This window comes from Falco cherrug, chromosome 9 (genome assembly GCF_023634085.1).
Source record: "Falco cherrug isolate bFalChe1 chromosome 9, bFalChe1.pri, whole genome shotgun sequence".
Lineage (NCBI taxonomy): Eukaryota > Metazoa > Chordata > Aves > Falconiformes > Falconidae > Falco > Falco cherrug.
The window spans coordinates 52,509,344-52,529,398 of NC_073705.1; positions in this window are offsets into that span (position 1 = coordinate 52,509,344).

A 20,055-nucleotide genomic window follows, 5' to 3' on the forward strand; every position below is an offset into this window, starting at 1 on the left:
GTCCGGGGGATAACTGTAGGCTGAAACAGCAGACTTTGTGTTAAGAACACAGTCAAGCTTTCCAGGATCCCATACCACAACGTGTGTGTTTGGGCAGGTGTAAATATGTATGTATTTGCAGAGCAAACCTACACTATATCTGTTGTTTCTTCATCTCTTCTCAGCTGAGAGTGTATAATATTACAAAATACAGGATTGAGCCCATAAATAAATTGTTACCTGAAAGCACAACAGTGACCCTGCTTGTGGAGAAGAGACCTGAAGTGAGGATGGGTCCAAATAAATTATGTGTGAAGGCAGAAATAGGGCGGAACTAATAAAAAGGTGACTTAGTGATGATGTGGAGAAAGGAGCATGTGAAATGGGGAGAAGATGCTTTATGGGGGTAAACTGTGGGGAGCAAAATAAAATAAGAGCTAGAGAACTTAGAGGAAAACAAAGAAAGAATTAAGGGCATTCCAAAGCTTGCTTAATAAAGTAGACATGTAGCCTGGAAATGTTGCCACCTGTGCAGCTCTTCAGTGGCAGGTATCGGGGAAAACCAACCCTATTAATGCTTGATGCACGGAGATTGGCACGCTTCAGTGGACAAAGGTCCACAAAGCCCAAGATGTGTAGGAGGAAACGGATTGGACTTACTAGTTCTCTTTTGGCTTAAAAACAGTAGGAAAACACCTTGTGATGCATCAGTGTTTTATGTAAATGCTTGAAACAAGCGTCCATGGAAGATGGTGAGACAACTGGGTATAACAGAGTAGAAGAAAAATGTTAGTTGGACACAGCCATAGCCCTGACCATATGTTAAGTATGGATATATGCAGTTGGAGCAGGGATATTTCTTTTACAAGATTAATCTTCCTTTTATTAGTGCTCTTTCAGAAATGCAGGTCAAGGCAGAGGTTCGTAAGATGGAGAAATCACAAAATGAGCCTTTTCTGACCTGTATAACAAGCAGCTGAACAAAGACAATATACCGACTCTTGATCAGAGGAATTGAGATCTAAAAAAGCTCCTTAAAGTCATTGAGTTTTGGACGGTGTTCAGGGCCATGCAGAAAACATGGAGTCATAGCTGTCATTCTAATAGAGTCATCAATCACTGTTGACTGCTCACAGGGAAAAATGTCGTGGGTTGTCTCTCACAAGAGCCTCATAACACCGTGGTATTAAAAGCCAAGTGGCATCTGTGCCCCGAATGTTACAAAAGCCCGCTGGTAAGTGTATTTTTTTTTTTTTTTTTTGTGTTGGCCAGTACTTCAAGATAATCAGTGTATGGTTACTGCATACAGGTCTGGAGCTCTGCTGCATCTCGGATGTGATGTTTTGTGCTGCTGCTGCAGTTATAATAAATGTGTGTTAAAAAAGACGTGTCCTTTAGGCGTTTTCCGGAGCAAAACTGGTCCCTGCTCCGAGCACTGCACAGAGACTGAAGCGATGTCGTCGAGAATGACCTTTACAAAGCTGTGTAGGTATTGCTAGCTCTATCTTCCTTAACAGCCTCACGCTTTTCTAAGTGTCCGGTAGTTCTTACTGCCTTGAAAATTAAGGATATTCTGTAGTTGGAGTCATGTAGGCGCTAAATTTAGCAGTAATTCAGCTGGTGCAGCTGTTAAAGATGGATGCCCACGCTGGGTGTTTCTACCATGGGATACTCTTGCAAATGTTGGCCTAAATGACACGTCCACTGTCCGTGATTGGTATTAGCGGTCTGGAGCAGAACCTATTTCTTTTGACTAGCAGACATCTGTTCTGGTGATTACACCATTAGCTGCTTTTATGTTGTTTAGTATAATCATAACCACAACGCTAGTAATTTCTTAGTCAATATGCAACTGATACAACTTCTAGTCCTCCAGCAATGTGACATTTGCTCTGAAATGTGTCAGGCTTCTTTGTTCAAAATAGTATTTAAGTGATACTTTGTAATACGTTTAGGTAGGTAGAATTTAGCAAGGAAAAGTCAAATAGAGGACTCGCCCAGATTTTCTTATAACTAATATGCTAAAGGCATTTTCTGTGAAATAAGTCTTATTTCATAAGGCTGTATGTGCAGCGGTTTTTGACCATACCATACATTTTCCTATAGCATGAAAGCACATACGAATGTGCTAACGTATGATAGCGACATGGGGGATGTAATAGGTCTTCAGAGTCTCCTGTGATTACCTGCAAAGTGGAAGGGAATAAACTGTTCTCCATGTCCACTGGGGCTGGGACGAGGCGTAATGAGCTTAAATTGCAGCAGAGATTAGTGTAGACATTAGGAAAAACTTTCTAAGTGTAGGGATGGTTAAGCCCAGGAATGAGTGGCCTGGGGAAACTACAGCATCTCCATCTGTGGAATTTCTCCAGCACAGGTTTGACAGGCATCTGCCGGGAGCGGTGTGGGTTTAACTGGCTCCGTCGTTGGGCAGGGAAGGTGAGTCGGTGCTGATGGTACTTGCGGTGCTTACGCGGCTAAACTGGTCTCTGAGCATCCATTCACACAGCGTTGCTCCTCTTGCAGCAAACCAGTATTCTTTGTAAGTGAGGTACGGAATCCTTTTAATATAAAACTTTTAAATTCTTGCACAGGCTTTTATTGTGCTCCGTGGCCCACACTACCATGGACAGACAGACTTGTTTCAGCTTTGACTCTGCCCGTGCCCACCAGCTCGCCCTGTCCATGTGACCTGGCACACCGGAGCCTCTGGGTGCTGGGGAGCTCCAGCTGGGAGAAAGCTCTTCAGAGCTGTCCTCTTAAACCAGACCGCCATACCTCCTAAATGCAGTGTGTGTAGTCATTCCATAGGCATTTCTGAATTTGTATAAGGCTAATAAAGCAGAGTACCCAGTTCTTACTGGCTATATAAATATTTTGTGTATATCAGTCTTAGTGTGATAGCTGGAGTTTAAGCTCGCAGCTTCACCATCAGCTGGCACTAAACAACTCTTGTGTGCCAGGGTAGCATGTAATTGTGTATTTGAATCAATTCCCCACTTACAGAAACCCACTGTATTTTGGTAAAAACTGAGCAAGGTAGCATCAAGTAAAAATGAAACAATAATTTAATCGCTTATGCCAAAGAGTTTCTAATAATTACATTAAGAAAGGGTTGCTTTTTCTCTGCTTGTATTTTCTGCAAACCACTGCTGTTCTGCAGCGACAACAATGCAACAAAGACAACAATTGCCTTGTTCTCAGCGCTGCACAGATGCATTGTAAGAAATGATTCTGGCTTGAGAATTTGTTCCCTAAATAGATAAGACAGCCAAAGGTTGAGAGAGAAGAAATACTCTCATTCCGCAGATGTCAACAAAGGCACAGAATAAGGAAGCAAATTTCCTTGTCACAGAGCAAAGGCAGGACTTGAACAGATTTCTTGATTCCTAGCTCACATAATTGGTTTAATTTTTTCCCTCTGCTGTAGACTTACTGTGGGGAGTTATCTGAGTGAATCTTTTTTTTATTCCTCTGATGTAATTTTTTCGTCAACTGAACGAACAGTGCTTCCGCGTAAAGGTAAATGAGAGCAAATTGTTAAAGGAGAGTTAAGATCCTTGGATCCCTCTGCTTAAATGCAAGTTTTTCTTATACAGTGATACAGTGTATGCTGTTGGGTTGATACATAGTACTGCTAAATAGCATAAAGAGATTCCAACAGAATACAAAGAGTGATTTTATTTACTATGTTAGTGAAGGATAGCTGTAACAGGATGGAAGTAGAAAGTGCAAGCATTTTTAGAAGCTGTGCTTTTAAAAATAGTAATAAAATGTGCCATCGTGTTTCTACATAGTATTATCTAGGCAGAAAAAAGTATAATCCTGCAAATCAAAGACTATTAAGAAGTATTAAGCAGAGAATTTGTAATGTGCTTCGTCAAGCTCAAAAAAAAAAAAATTGCACAGCTGTACCTTCTGCAGCAGGTAAGAGTGGAGACATCAAGAATATATGTATATTTTTTTTTACCATATTCCACACCCTCAGATTCTGATGTCTCTTTATTGATGAATCGATTTTCTTGTCCCACACAGATGTTTCCCGTTCTGCTGGGGAGCTGATGGCTGCAGCTGCTGCAGCGCTGCGCGTGCAGCTTTATGCCTTGTAGGGTGCTCATCTTTTGCTGCAAAGCTGCTGAGAAGCTGCAGGTATATTTTTTCTGGAGGCAAACACTTGGGGTATTTGCAAGTGACAGAGGCCTCCTTGTTCCCAGTCCCATGACAGCACGTAGCCTATTCTTTGACATTTGCTTTAACATAGAAAGGCACTTTTTAATTTGTTACTTGCTGGTGATAATCCATACCATCCTCTGCATCACTTAAAGATGTCAACTGGTGACACAGACTGTATTAAGACAGTATAAATATCTCTTGTATTTGTAAGTTACACATTTTGAGAACGTGACTTTGCCTTTTTCTCTTCCGTCTATATTTTTTACGTTGAGTTTGTTTGATTCTTCATATGAAGCCTTTACGTAGGGTCCTACAAGCACACGATCGCTGGAAGGTGATGCTGCCTGAGCGGTAAGAGAAGTGCCCTGGTTCTGTCAGCGTACATTAATTTCTGCTAATGAGATTTTGGAGGGAAACATTGTGAGAAATATTTGTAGACAAACTTTTCAAATGAAACATCTGGCTTTTTGTGCAAAAACCTTGGTCCTATACCATAAACTAAATGGCAGGAATATATCTGGGGAAATGTATCTATCCGTTCCTGTTTAAAATCTTTGGGTTTTAAGACCATAGTGCTTGGTTTGAAAAATAAAAGAAGTGCTTAAATCCTTGAATTTCCCCCTTGGTTATAATGGAGTCACTGTTCTTTCCCTGTCATCTGCAATCCTCAAATCCTTTTAATCAAATCCTCAGGATTTAAATTATTAAACATCTTTTTGGGATTACATTTTTTATTCCTAATTATACGCAAAAGATATATATCATGAAATATGCAGCATGTAATTGCGATTAAAGCGTACAGTCTCCCGAAAGATGGGTCTAACAGTTTTATACATCCAAAATTTAATTAGGCAGATAATGGGGTTAGAAGTGAGATATTTAAGGATGGGGTGGGGAAGGAAATTTTTGGAATTACATCTTTTTTTGGTGGAGGTGGAAATCGATATGGAGGCTGCAATTGCAAATCAAAGTCATATTTCTTTCCTGATCTCTACCGTGTCTTCTTTCTTCTTGTATTGGCATCGAGATCATCCGTAGAAAAACTGAATTGATGTAGAGAGCGAATAAGTAATTCAGCGAGTCGCAGAACAAAGTCTGATTTTCTGCATAGTTGGGTGGTGTGGTTGTTCCTTCTCAGACACCTGAGAAATCAAGTTCAGACTTAAACTCTTCCATAATCAGGAGGAAACTTCTCCCAGGTCTATTTCCTGGCCCAGCCCTCCTGGGCACGTTATTAAAGGCTGTCTCCTCTGCTTGACTGCCTGCTTTCAGGAGGGATACAGGAATCTGATCTCTTCGAGACCTCCTTCCTCTGTCCAACTCAGCTGTAATTGGTCAATCAGTCCCGAAGTTATTAGCGGGATGAGAGGAGAAGGGGACGGGGCAGACAGACAGAGACAATTTCATTGCACAAATCTCATTTCCTTAGGGAACTGGAATTAAAAAAAAAAAAAATCAATTAAGGTTAAGACCCTCCAGTAGCCTTCTTCAATTACTTTGTAAGGACAATGCCTTTTGCTGAGGTATCCATGATAGACAAGATCTTGGTCAGTTCAGCATAGGATGAAACTTCAGCCGTTATTTGCAAGTGTCCAAATACAGGGTAAAACCTGACTTTTCTCTAAGCAGTAGCTGAGGTTGCAGAGCCTTTAGCAGTGTCAGGACTCGCCTGCTGCAGGTCGCAGTTTGGTCACGTAGGTTCAAAAGGATGCAACCCACCTTCTTTATTCCCTTTGGTGAGCCTAATGCTGGTGTTCCACACCGCCCTGGTGCGCTTCAGGGCTACTTTTGCCATCGCTTTGTTCTTGATGGCAATTAAATTGCAACTGAAATTTCAGATGCTGCAGTTTTAGGATGCACCTGAAAAGCTGTTTCCCCCAGAGAGACACCACCGCATCACCGCTGCATCTCTCGGGGCAGAAGGTAACAGTGCGCACCCCGAGCACGCAGCAGCTTTACACAGGGGCTTACGCCCACTGGGCTGCCAGGGAGCACGAGGGTGCTGGTTAGTGCATCTCATCATGTGCCTTTTCCAGCATCAGGAGTTCCCTACATGCTGGGCTACTCCCAGGGCACGCGGTCCCACCCGTGCTTTTGTTCCAGCTTCAGATGACCTTGGTCATCTAACGCTGCGCATTAGCCAGTCCCTTCTCCCTTGGCATCCGTGGTTATCTTGCTTCTTCCACATTCTGGAAATTTCACTGGTTTCCAAATAATTCTGTTTACCCTCCCTCCCCACGTCACTGACAATTTTTTGTTTAAATATTTAACATTTCATTCAGCCTCTATTCCTACAATCGGAAATAATTCAAATATAACTTCTAAGTGGCAGGCATATTGAGACATTGAGTAAAACCTTCATGTTTTCACAAGCTGTTTTCTGGACTGTCTTCTAAATCGCCATCAAAATTCCAAACTAGAACAAAAAAAAAAAGCCAAAGATTTTTTTTTTTGCTGTTCTGATTGCAAACCAAGCCTGTGCAAGCAGCCTGAAATGTTTATGATCTCAAAGGCAGCAGCAGTCATCAATTTTCTGCTGTCCTGCTTTACTCAGTGGAGATGTCCAGATCCAACACTTTGGGGCTAGAGTTCCTTTTTCTTCCTCTGTTTCAGTATTTGTTTTGCTAACATCTTGTTCTGCTGTGGAACTGTTTACAGTAGAGAAAGAGGCACCCTTATTTCCCTAGAATCTCTATGGTGTGGGATTTTTTTTTTTTTTTTTTTTTTTGAGAGAAGGAAATGAAGGATGAAAATTTTAATAGAGGAAGCATACATGTTTCAGATGATGTATGATATGTATCCTCTTATTCTTGTTTTACTTCTCTACATTTTTCATTTCTCTAAGGATGTTTTATTAAAAAGAAAGTGATGCTTTTCCTGTGCATCAACTTGAAGACATTTTGGTGGGACTTATGTTATAACACCACTTCAGTTATTTAGCTCCTCAGAGAGTGATGTGGAACCAGGAATCATACCCTGACCAAAACTTTTTGAACTTGAGGGAGATCTTTTCAATTTAGTGACTTGCTTTAAGGCTTGAAGACAATGCCTCTGGCTAAAATCAGTGAGGAAAACCTTGTTTCTCTTGGCACAGGATCAACCCCTGTGTCAAAATGGTGGCAAACAAGATTTTCCAGGTTTTTTGTTACTGCAGCATCAGAATCACCTTTACAGGCGGATACGGTATTCCTAAAATAGAGGTTGTGGTTTATGTAATTTGCATGTAATGCATTATCGTGGCCATTATTAATTCCCCTAGTAACTCTTTACCGTTAGAAAAGAATTGCATTGCAGGACAGTAAGTATCTATCAGCAGATAGGCTTGGGTTTTTTTTGAGCTGGCTTCTAATGCAGCAACCTTTCATCCCTCTATGTAAGATTTACCTTTAACCTAGAATATTTCACCCGTTATCTATAATGTATAATTATAAATACATTGTAGTCTTGAGTAAGTACAATTAAAAAGGGTAATTCGTTTCCCTCCCTCTCTCCCATCCTCCCACCCAAGTCCTTAGGTTTAATTTTCATGATTATGTTAGATTATGAGTCATTTTAAATCATGGTATCCAGTAGAGACTACTCCTACTCTGCAGCTCTTTTCAACAGTTGTTTATGGTAGTTTCAGCCTCTTTCTGCCTCTCTGAGGCTCTTTATTTTTAAAGCAAGGCAGACAAGGCCTAAAATTATTCCATTAAAGAGGTGCAATTTTTGTAATGGGACTTAGAGTGCTCTGCAGAAGTGCAGGCAAGTTTCTTCAATATCCTGAGCATTATTCGCTCATTTAGTTAAATGATGTTTCTAATTCCCTGGTAATTACATGTAATGAGGCACTCTTTCTCTTCTTGATGAGACTTTAGCTTAATATGAGATGTCGTTTTTTTTTTTTTTTTTTTTTTTTTTTTTAGGAATAATTACCCTTCCCAGGAAAAGCAGCGGGTTTGTTGTGCAGAATATATAGCAAATTATTTTATTTCCTGCCATCTTGACTGCCAGTAAATTATAAAATTAAGTTTCAGTGGAGCATTAGCACCATTTTAGAAAGGCTTGAGATTTTTTTTTTTTTCTTATTCATGTATTGATGTCCTTTGGGACTGTTGAGCTATTATTCATAGAATAGATGTTTTTCTGCCAATTCCTAGTATTAGATGGTATTGAAGCAGAAACATAGGTTTAATTTTTTTTCTGGATAGTATCCGATGCAGAATGGTCTTGTCACTTGCTTTTTATATCAGGTAATTATCTTTATAAAGTTTTAGTAACACTTCCCTCCCCCCCCCCCCCCCCCCCCCCCCCTTGGTGACTAATTAAATTTGTTTTTAGGCATTTTCTGATATTAAATGCTGTGTGGGGCTTTTTGTTTTCAGTTCTGGATGGCTTTTCTTTCTTAAATTTCTTGCATTTGAATAACATTTAGGGTATTGGAATGAATGAAAAGCTGTAGGATGCATGAAGTGAACAACAATAATGCAACATTTCACTTCAGTAAAAATAGAATCAACAGTAATTTTAATTACTCTGAATTTCCTGTCTTTTGTTGGTCTCATTTTCTTCCTGTTATTCTGATAAGGTGATTGTTGTCTGCTTTTTTGTTTTTGAATTCCAAATGCTGTAAAAATTATGAATGGAATAGCATCTGAGGATAAAATTGTTTTTTATCTCTGCGTTAGGAGTTGAATTGCCATTTAAAAAACCCCATTTAGTTGTCTAATTCTTATAGGAAATCTAGGGATGGATTTATCACACCTACCTTTAGCTATCTAAACCCAAGTTTTTTAGTCTAAATGAGGGAGCTGCCTAGGCTTCTGTTCTAATTCTATACATCTAATTCTGTTCTAAAAACTATGGCCGGTTTTTGAAGTATTGTAAAATAAAAACCTGTTTGTGCAAGAAACTTATATGAAGGGTATTGGTCACAGCATTCCTGTTAATTCTTTTTTGTCTTGGGTTCTGCCCTCCCCCCCCCCCCCCCGCTTCTGCTGTGGCTTGAGATAAGCCGTACAGCTTTTGATGCCTGGTAATGAGCGATACCTGGGTTCTGGGTGTCTCTGGTTTGCCGGTGGACTTCGGGCAAGTCACTTTACCTTCTCCACATCAGTCTCCATCAATAATGGCGTTAATGACAGCCATTTCCTCCGCAAAGCCCTGTGAAAGCTGCAGGCTGAAATTAATATAGAGTGGCCAGGCTCAGCATTGTTGTAAGTTTTGAACGCCTTCGCAAGAAACGTTACTCCTGGCCTTATGTGCAAGGCACAGCTCCTCTCTGCACTCACCTTGCAGGAGGAAATAAAATAAGATAAAAATCTGGTTGTACAGAGGAAAACCTTGTTGTCTAGCAGGCATGGCTGTGGCGGGAACATGAGAAAGGACGGCGACGTTTGTCACCAAAGTGTGACCAAAGTTGCTCGCTCGCTCTCTTTGGAAGAGATTTTTATTTTGCAATCAGTTGGGAAGACTTGCCCTGCTCATCGTGGCAACTGCACAGAAGTATTGGTAAGAGGAGGCCATGGGAGAACTTCTATTGATATGAAGACATATATTCCTGTACGTGACTGCATGGCATGTACGTTCTTTGAAGTCAACGAGCCACCGACGTGCTTTCAGATATGTTCATTTGAGAGTTTTGTAGGGTCAGCATCAGAATGTGTAGTGGTGGAAGGATTGTCTCAAAAACGGTGGGCTCCCGCATCAGAAGTGTACTTTTTCTGTCTAAGAAACCATGGTGCTGGGAAGTTCTAAATATAAAGGCCCATCTTCATGATAAAACCAAGATTTTGAGAGGCTAAAGTGCAATCAGCGGTAGAAAATAAATGTCATAAATAACTTTTTGATCCCAAATACTGTGACCCCAATTCTGTAGAAGGAAGCTGGAAAAATATGACTGCATCTCACTCTTTATTTCATCTTAAGCAATTTGACATCAATCAAGTGACTATAGAGGCAAAGGCACGAACGTTTATTTCCCAGCCCACAGGATTGCTGTCAAATTGCAATTTTCAAAATTGAAAGAGTCGTTAAGCTAGATTTTCTCCATTTTCTTCCTAGTTCTTTCCCTCAAACTTTCAGAAATGTGCCTCTCAATTTTGCAGTGTACTATTCTACAATGTGCGGGGAAATTAAAGAAGCTCCTGAAAAAATTCTTTACCATGCAGCGGTAAAATCTCCTATTCCTGCCTGCACCACCGTATATAAATATAGAGGAAGGCTACCTCAAAGAACAGGGAATGAATAAATGAAACCTGAGCATTAAGACATTGCCCTAGTGAGGTTGATGGGTAAAAGAAACAAGTTGGGTACGTTTGTGTTACGTGATTTCAAGCTGTCTGGCTATGACCGGTTACCTCCATCTGCTGCAGCTCTGAGCAGAGACTCGGACCTGCTGGGAAGGGGAACCTGCTGCCTGGTGGTTATACTTCATGGGTGTCAACTTTGAGTAAAAACGTTCCCTCAATAGTCTCAGGAAGGCAGGACACGCATTCATTAAAAGCTTATTGCGTTTCAACAAATGAGGCAACCACATCCTTATAATACCGAGGTTCAATGAGATAAATTTCAAAATACAAAGTCCGATTTACAGGTGTTGTCCATCAGCTGTTGCTTTTGCAACAACAGTTTGGGAAGTCCTGGTGGAGATCTGTGCTCCAACTACAAAACCCCACCAAGGCAGCACCCAAACAGAGGAATTTACACTCAGACCAGATGATACTGGTGATGGGAATTATTCTTACCAGTCAGTCTCAGAAGTAACGCTCTGAGAAAGTGCCTTCTCTTACTAGTGCACTTGTGTTAAGCGGTATTCATGAGGAATGTAAACACCCTCTCAACTGCTGCAGTACTTTGGGAGGTACCTAAATCTGATGGTGCTTTACTTTCTCTTAAGTTTCTCAAAGTTTCTGAAAGCCAAAGCACTTTGATAGACCTGAGCAGGTCAACACCTGCCTCGTCTTTAAAACAAACTCTAATGTTCTGCTCATGTCTTCCAGTTGTCACGGTCTGGTAGTAACTTCAAAGCCTGCCTAATATATGCAATTTTCTCTTAAAACAACAACAACAAAAAGCTTCTAGTGGAGAAGCTTCTACCTGTCTCGGCTGTGGTGACCCACATTCAGCTGTGAACTCTGCTGGAAGGACTTGATGCTGCCACAACTGTTGACGTGCAGAGCTTTATCAAGGTAGCAGGTATGATATGGGAGGTAATGATCAGCACCACAACTGATTCGCTTTCACATTTAAAAATAGTCAGGCTTATTTTGCTACCGTTTCACACTGCTGCAAATCTGCAAGCACTCCTTATGTTGCCTGGTGTGTGTCGAGCTGCTGACCCCAGAACAGGAGTATCTGCCAGTTTTTCCCAGGCTCCAGAAGATCTCCTGAGCATGTCACCTGCCCATTCCCACTGGAAGCTTTCCTAGGTGGCCATAGTCCGCTTCGATATTCTTGGACTGTCGCTGATGAAGGAGCTGGTACCCAAACAGATCTGAGCCAGGCGCGTCCCTACGCCACAAGAGATGAGTCCGGAGTCCCAGGCATTTGGGTGCATCGACCATTTTCTGGGAACAGAGAGTTCCCAAGTGGGTGGGATCTGGCTGGTGCCCGCCTGCCCCCCGCTGCAGGAGGGCTGGAGGCAGGCTGGCTGCCTGGTGCGCCCAGGGAGCAGGGTGCCGCAGGCTGAGCTGTGCTGCTTTCTGCACCTCTTTAGGCACAGGGCGGGAAAGATGATCCTGAGACAGTGGGCTTTCCTGTCCAAGCAGTAATTATCCCTTCCCCTTCTGAATTACTGCAGGATTTGTTCAGAATAAATGATGAGCAGTCGAGGGGAGGGCAGAACCAAAGGATATGGTTTTGGCAGAGGCTCCCACGAAGCTCTAGAGACTCGGGGGATGAGGCCACGTTTGCCATGGGAATGCTGGCATTGCAAATATCCCTGTGCCAGAAGCTAAATTCAGGGAAATTTGGAAGTTCTGCTGTCCTCTTTGCAGTTTTCTCTGTGTAGTGTTTCCTACCAGTAGAAGTCTGAGGGATGGTAGCACAGGGATTACAACAGCTTCATCATGTAGCTGGCTGGGGATGGAAGCATCAATCACAGTAACCACGCAGCAGCGCGGTGTAGGGGGTGTGTGCAACCGCTGAGATGCACCTGGGGAGCAGAAAGGGAACAAAGTCAGTTAAACTGATAGAGGGGGCTGGGCTTACCAGTACGTGTTTTGCTATTTTTCAAGTACTATTTTTTCCTGAGGTACAGTGTTTGGATTTTCCTTTTTGGTCTCCATCTTAGTTTTCCTTTTTGTTTTGCTCTAGGAATCTGATGAAGGAAAAAAGTAAAAGAGGATGGGAACCCAATCTATACCAATTGCTCATATTGTCCTTTTCAGATAAAACCATATTGGAAGGCTTCAGTATAAAAACATGAAAAATGACAGTGATTTATGGTTTAAATGTTCATGGGTGTCACCAAGTTGAGCTTGTCTTGCTTGCCAGCATTTGGGCAAGCTGATATGTACAATGAGCAGTCCTGAACAGTATAGTGCTGGAGACTTACTTTTGTAAACTTTACTTTATTCTTGTGTGGAAACAGCGATCAACAGACCCAAACTCCCTGTTTGTGCTGGGGGATTCTATGCCGCGGCTGAGCCAGCTGGCAGGACGGTTGCTCTCCGTGCCTGCCAGATGTGCCAGGCCAGGAGCAGCTGTTTGTGGAAGGGTCCACCTGCCGGGGCAGCGTGAAGAAGCAGCAGCGTTGCTTGAGGGTGAGCCTTGCAGCCTGGCCTCAGCCTGGGGAATCGCAGGTTGCATGCAGGCTTGGTGAAAGCCTGGTAGTCATCTGCAAGGCAGGAGGAAGGTGGACTTTGGTTCGGATGCTACCAGTTGTGGTAGCGTCAGTCAGTATGTGGCAACCCGTCCTGGTTTCTGCTGGGATGGAGTTAACGTTCGTCTGAGTAGCCAGTACAGTGCTGTGTTTTGGCTCTGATGTGAGAACAATGGTGATAAATCGCTGATGTTTTTAGCTGTTGCTGGGTGATGTTTATACTAAATCAAGGACTTTTTGGTTTCTTGGGCCCTGCCAGCCAGAGGGCTGGGGGGGCACTGGAAATTGGGAGGGGACACAGCCAGGACAGGTGACCCCAACTGGCCAAAGGGACATTCCATACCATACGGCGCCATGCTGAGTGTCTAAACTGGGGGAAGAAGAAGGAAGGGGGGACATTTGGCATTGTGGCGTTTGTCTTCCCGAGTAGCCGTTACGTGTGGTGGAGCCCGGCTGCCCTGGGGATGGCCGGACACCTGCCTGCCCGTGGGAAGCAGTGAATGAATTCCTTGCTTTGCTTTGCTTGTTGTGTGGCTTTTGCTTTACCCATTAAATTGTTCTTACCTCAACCCTTGAGTTTTACATTCCTTTCCGATTGTTCTCCCCATCCCTCTGGGTGAGGGGCAGTAAGCAAGCGGCTGCGTGGGGCTGGGTTGCCGGCCGGGGTTAAACCACGACAACCTCTTTCACAAGGGCTCGTTAGGAGCCATCAGATGAAATTCCCTGTTACTTTCTCAGAGTAGCTCCAAGCCAAGGCCTATAGGCAGACCCCCCATTAGTAAATCAGAAATAACCATTTGTTGACATTTCTGTCTTCTGTCTGTTAGCCCCAGCCACCAGCCGTACCCTGATGGCAGTGTGGCGCTCTGTCATGTGCACTTACACCACTGCGGATTAGTATACTCGGTTCAGATTGTTACAAATGCCTTTATCCATTCCCATTGACGTTTTAAACAAACGGTGATATATTTAGTACAATAATTACAGTTATTTGATTACCTTTCTTTTAGCCTGAAGTAGAAGGCAACTGACAGATGTGAATACCTCCGAGACCAATACTCTGTAATAAACTAACATTATTTATTACAAGATGCATTTTATTAATAGGAATTGGCAGTAATTAATTCACTAAAGTTGATGTTACTAATAATTACATGTAATTCATGAAATATTTATGAAAGAAAACTGTGTGTATAAATGACGCAAAGGTCATTTAGCTAATTAGTTAATAAATATCACCAGCATTTCTAGTGAGTCTCTCTAATTCTGAAGAGTTTCAGATTTTTCTTAGTGGCATAATTTTTGAAACATTTTTTCTCCATCCTTGACATCTTGACGTGGAAGCTAACATTTCTGGTTATTGTTTTGAGCCAATGTATGTGCTGCTTCCTTTGGTAATTCACTTTGTCCTCTTCCCTTGTTCATAGGGAAAGATCCTAATTAGAGATAGCACTAGCTCAATCTAATTTAGGTTATCAGTGAGTTGTGGTGTCTCCCGGTTTAAGGATATATGAATATATCTCTGTCTTTTTAACTTGATTCCACTGACTTTCTTTGGAATCAAATAACCATCATCCAAATTAATAGCTGACATCTGAACTGGAAACATCTTAGCGTCATTTCTGCTCACATTGAATCCAACGACAAAAGCGTGCGTTGGCCTTGTGAGATGCAGGATCAGACCCTGGGCTCTTCCACGTTCATGCCTTGAACAGTGATATTGCACCAATTTGTGGCAGCCTTTGCCATAGGATATGCTGGTGATGTTTGTAGGATAAGGTGCAGAATGAGGTTATCTTCTTGATTAGGTCATCCTGTGTAAAACAGGCTACAGAGAACTTCAGCCTGTTTTGAATTAAGGCAAATGACTTGTGTTTGGTTAGTGCTAGTCTTTGGGAGATGATCAGACATGGTTGGAAATGCAAAGAGCCAGGCAATCCGCCACACCTTTCTGTCATAAGCTCCAGCAGCCAGCCGGGCTCTTCCTTCAAACGTGGATAGATCTGGCTTCAGCTTCTTGCTGCAAGGCTTTGTCAAACACAAATTATTAGGTTCAATATACTCTGTACAAAATTCTGTGTTGTCCTCTGAAAAAGGGTGGACTTGGTGATCTAATAATGTTCCTTTCCATGAGTCTATGCGAGCCACTTTTGCACTTCCCTCATTCTGGCATTGCTCTGTGCTTGGTCATAGAGAAACCTTCAGCACTCAGCTTTTTGGCAGGGGAGGGAAATGCTTAAGGACTTCAGGGATGAAGAGGTGAAGAAAGCATCGTGCTCGCTGCCTTAAATCCAGGCGTGAGGAGTGGTGACCAAGGGCTGATGTCACTTCTACACACGCTCTCTGTGGGTGGATTAAGGGGCTCCGGTGCAGCCCTGAGCAGGGAGATGGACACAGGGCTGCCCTAAATCAGGGAGGCGCTGGCCCCTATTTGCAGGCTTTCTTGAATAGTTGTCCTCTGGCTCGGTGTGGCTGTACTGACCAGGAACTTAGACAACCGTCGCTGTGAGGTCCTTAAAAGCAAACCTGTGTGTGGAACTACAGTTCCTCTTGTTTTGCTGAACAGGAGACTGCTGACCAGTGAGGAGACCTTGCTCTTTGGTACCTTGTTTCTCCTGTGTGCCGTTCACAGCCACAAAATCCACCTAGGACTCCCCCTTTATGAAGAACATGTCGGTGTGGGGCAGCGTGTATGATAATGTTTTCACGGCTGTCTCTCCACTGATATTCCAAACATGCACAGATCAAACCCATAACTGATGTCTACGATCTACACACAAACTGAGTTACAGGTCTGTAACTGGTCTGAATCTGAATGGCCTCACCAGTGTCTCATGCCTTATTCAGTTTTAGTGGACTAACTTTATAAAACGAATCTTCTTTAAAGAACAATTTTATTGAATGGTAAGATCTGATACAGAAAATTTTATTACATTAGACAATAAAATATATCTGGGTAGGCCATATAGTCTTGAATGGCTAATAAGCATCAATAGAAATTACTTCGGTTGATAAACATTAGTCTTTTACTTAATAGCTGTTATCCTTTCTAGGCACAAATCGTGCTCCATTAAAGTTGAAGATGCTCAGCCTTAGTTCAACAGGACAGCACAGATCTTTGCATTTTCTGCCGATGGGGTTAGCTAGCCTGTAACGTAACACGCTCTGCAGAAGTCATTAATTTCTGTGCAAATACATTTCATGAGGCAGCAGAGGTGGTGTCGCACCTGGTGGTCTGTGTTTATGTGGATGAAATGCCCTTGCAGGGGTTTTCCTTGAACTGGTTAACTTTGAGAAGTACATTTTCTGGAGGAAGAGCTGGTCCACAAGAGCATTTTTTTTATTTTTCTGTGAGTCGGTGTGGAAATCCCTGTGATCGCAGCAGGGCGGGAGCGTGCTGGCAGCATCCCGGCTGGTTCGGTGCCCTGCCAGGGACACGGGTGAGGGAGCCGCAGTGGGGCTGGCTGGGGGTCCCGCAGCGCAGCCCCTGGTTTATCTCCATGAGCAAACACTCTGGCAAACACCTGCTGTCTGGGTTACCTTGCTCCTCCGTCAGTTCATGTTCCCTTTAATGCGCAGATGCAAAATGGGTCTTGAAAGAAGTCTCTATCCAGTCCTCGCTCAGCAGAGGCACGTTGCCTTCAGATGGCCAAGATGGGTGGAAGAACAGTGCTGGTGACAGCTGGGATCTGGGTGTTGTGGTCTACTAAGAACTTAATGGAGGAGCTCAGATGTAAAGACCTGCAGATGGAAAAGACCTCTGCTAATATAAGAGATTAATTACTTTGGCTTTGCTCTTTCCAACTCTACTTTTAACAAAATAATGATTTTTTTTTTTTTTTGTGAGCCCCCCAAAGCTTCGAGGTGATGTTCCACTGAAAGGGAACTGGACAGAGAAAACAGCAATAGGAAACGAACAAAGAAAGGTTGGAGGGTGCAAGGCCGTTCCCGACTTTTGGCTTCACCTCTTTTCTTTGGCCAGTTCCTGATGGGAAGAAAGCTCCTCAGGCTCTGCTGGCTGGCATTACCCACAGCTCTCCTTCAGCTGCTGAGACGTGCCCCAGAGAGTCAGAGGACTGGCCTGGCTGGGCATGGATGCTGCCAAATGCCATTGCTTCTTATAGAATAATACACTGAGTATCTCCGGTCTACTTTCTTTAACACGAACAAGCACAGGTGTGTAAATAATATCAAAACAATAAAATGACCATCGTAAGGTACGGGTTAGGAGGGAATGGTTGCATTTAGTAATGAGTGCCCTCATCCTTGGCTGATGGCGGTCCCTATGCCAAGCACATGCCGCTCTGTGTGGCGCTGAAGAGGATGAGCTAGAGCCATATCAGCCTCTTAGTCTTCCCCTAGTAAATCCATCTCAGCTCATTAGTAAATGACGAGATTTGGTCTTGCGTTATTATATAGCCTAACTGAATAGGGAAACAATTTTCTGAGATTATTTGAATTGCCTGCCTTGGAAAATAAAAATGAAGCAGCTCCTGTTATATTCAGCTAATAAACAGGCTCTCAGGAAGGAAAAACTTCAGCAGTAAACAGAAGAAACAATAAAACAAGATAAGGGAAATATGCACACGAGGGTCTGTTGTACAGAATATGTACAAATCCACGGTACCTATTCCTGCTATGTAAACCATTTTAGCTTTTACTTGAGTTACAAACAGTCTTCTTGATGGGCAACCGCCTTATAAAAAAAACTGAACAATTTTGAATTGCCTCAAATAAGCTTCCTAACAGGCAACTGGTTCTGATAGAACAATTTTAAACTCTCTGTCTCCTTATCTTCTGTCGACATCATTTTTCAGAAGGGGCAACAGGACCAAATTAAATCGTTCTGCTGCAGACAGACTGTCTGATTGCATTGCGACTGTTGCCCATTTTGAAGATTTTCTCTAGCAGTTTAAAGCTAAGACAAGAGGAAAGTTCATGTGTACCCTTGCACACAGATGCACACAAACCTGTGCCTCCCTCCCCTTATGCTTACTCAATTATGAGGTACATTTACAGCAGAAGAAATTCAGAGTCCGGTGCTACCCCATGGCCGGCTCTGTCTGGTTGAAAGTGTCAGAACCACATCCCTGCGCCCCCCTCCCCCCGCTTTTTTTCCCCCCAAAGCCAGACTAAGAGCTTGAAAGAAAATAATAAGATGTGTATGAGTTAGTTTAATCCAAATATTACTTGTGGGAAGAAGCGTAGGGAAGCGTGAGAGGCAGCGCTTGGATCTGATTTATCATGTTGACGCTAAGGCAGGAGCAAAAGGCTTGGTTGCCTTTTGTCTTTGATATTTCTTATGCCGCCTTCTCATCTCTGAAGCCTAGCTTCTCGGCAGAAAGTTTGATTTTTGGCTGAGGTGCAGCTGTTAGGACTGAATATAATCAGTGAGCATGGTGGAAGAGAAAGAAACGGGGAAATGAGATGCACTGCAGCCAGCAAATGGATTTGGAGAACCTGATTGCTGTATAACAAAAGAAGCCTCTGGGATATATTTTACTTACTGGTGGGAAGGAGAGAGCTGTGGTCTTGGGACATGTTTCTAAGGCCTGCAATGCATAATCATCACCTTTGGATTGTGTCCAAGTGCTGCTCAGAATCCTGATGGCTCTTAGGCCGCATTAAATCAAGATGGATGTCACTTTACATCTCATTGCGAATGCACTACCTGGAGCACGGGTTTGCACGGTGCATTCCTTTTCAAGCAGAGACTTCTGCCTCAAGGGGAGGTTCGGTCTAGCGAGGAAGAAAGGAGGAAAACCTTTTCTCATGCCCTAATTGGCTCATTGCTTGGTGTATAACCAAGTATGACTCGTCAAACCCTCTTCCTCCTGTTGTGTTCAGGGGATCTAAGTCAAGGCTCCTTCTCATGCCTCTGTGCTGAGGACAGAAGCCAGGAGAGCAGATGAGTTGTGCCCTCAGGCTGGGGGGCTGGGGTGGTTCCAGCGTTGGTGAGCCAGCGTTACCTGCTGGCTCCTATTTCACATCACCAGCTCCTGTAACGGCTCCATCTCCACTGACTACAGGGTGATGCTCTCTATGCGTTCCTACTGAAGACTTGCTTCTTTATTTCTTAATGTCTTAGAAAGTCGCAAACTACGGGGTGAAATCCTTCCAACTAACTTTACAGGGACGATATAAGCACCTGGGGGGAGGGAATATTTTGTAATTTCTATTTTGAGAGCTAACTTCATAGTTTGACCTAGTATTAATTCTTATCTTCATAGAAACCAGAGGTGTTATCGGTAAAGAAACAAGCATGAATGACCCCACCCCCCGACTTACCCCCCCCCCCCCTTAATTCATAAAGTGTTTCTTTAACAGCAAATTAACATATATAGAATGTATTGTTAGTATGTTATTAAATATGCAGATAAGCAATGTATTTTTCGAAAAGAATTTGTGAAAGGAAAGACAACACATTATTAAGGGAAGGTCTTCATCATCTACTCCCTGGTGCAGAGAGGTGCCTTAACCTCAACCAAGACAGCTTTAAAAAGAAGTGGGAACCTTATCAGACCTACTCAGGAGGTAAACGTGAGGCAAGAGCTAGGTGGAAGTGCATAACATCAGGAATTTCAGTTGCCAGGGGCCCAGGCAGGTGCTAAATTCCAGGCATACGTTGTGTATTGGTGGTCTTTGCATTGAGTAAGCATGAAGGAAAGGTTGTCACCCATTCCTGATGTTGCGTTTGTATCGAATCACAGAACGATTTCATTTAGAAGATCGCATGGTCCAGACCTCGCTGAAAGCAGAGGTGCGTCCTTAGGTGGGCTCCGCTCTCACTGAAATGCTCTGGATCAGCATGAAGCCACTTGGACAGAGCCAGATGTCTCATCTGAGCCAATATTGGGAAATTTCTTCATTTGGAAAAGGAAGCCAATGTTATTATTGCTGGGAATTTAAAGAAAACTAGGGGTACTGCACATATTTTTGGGTCTGGATTCTGACTTATTTTACTTTTGGCATCAAGTGAAAAGAAGTAAACTACTGTGCTCTGTCATTACAGACTGTCTCTGCTTACGCCCATGTTTGTGGCATGTGAAAGTGTCTGATTTTAAGTAGATGGCTATCCAATAGGGTGAAAGCCTTGTGGG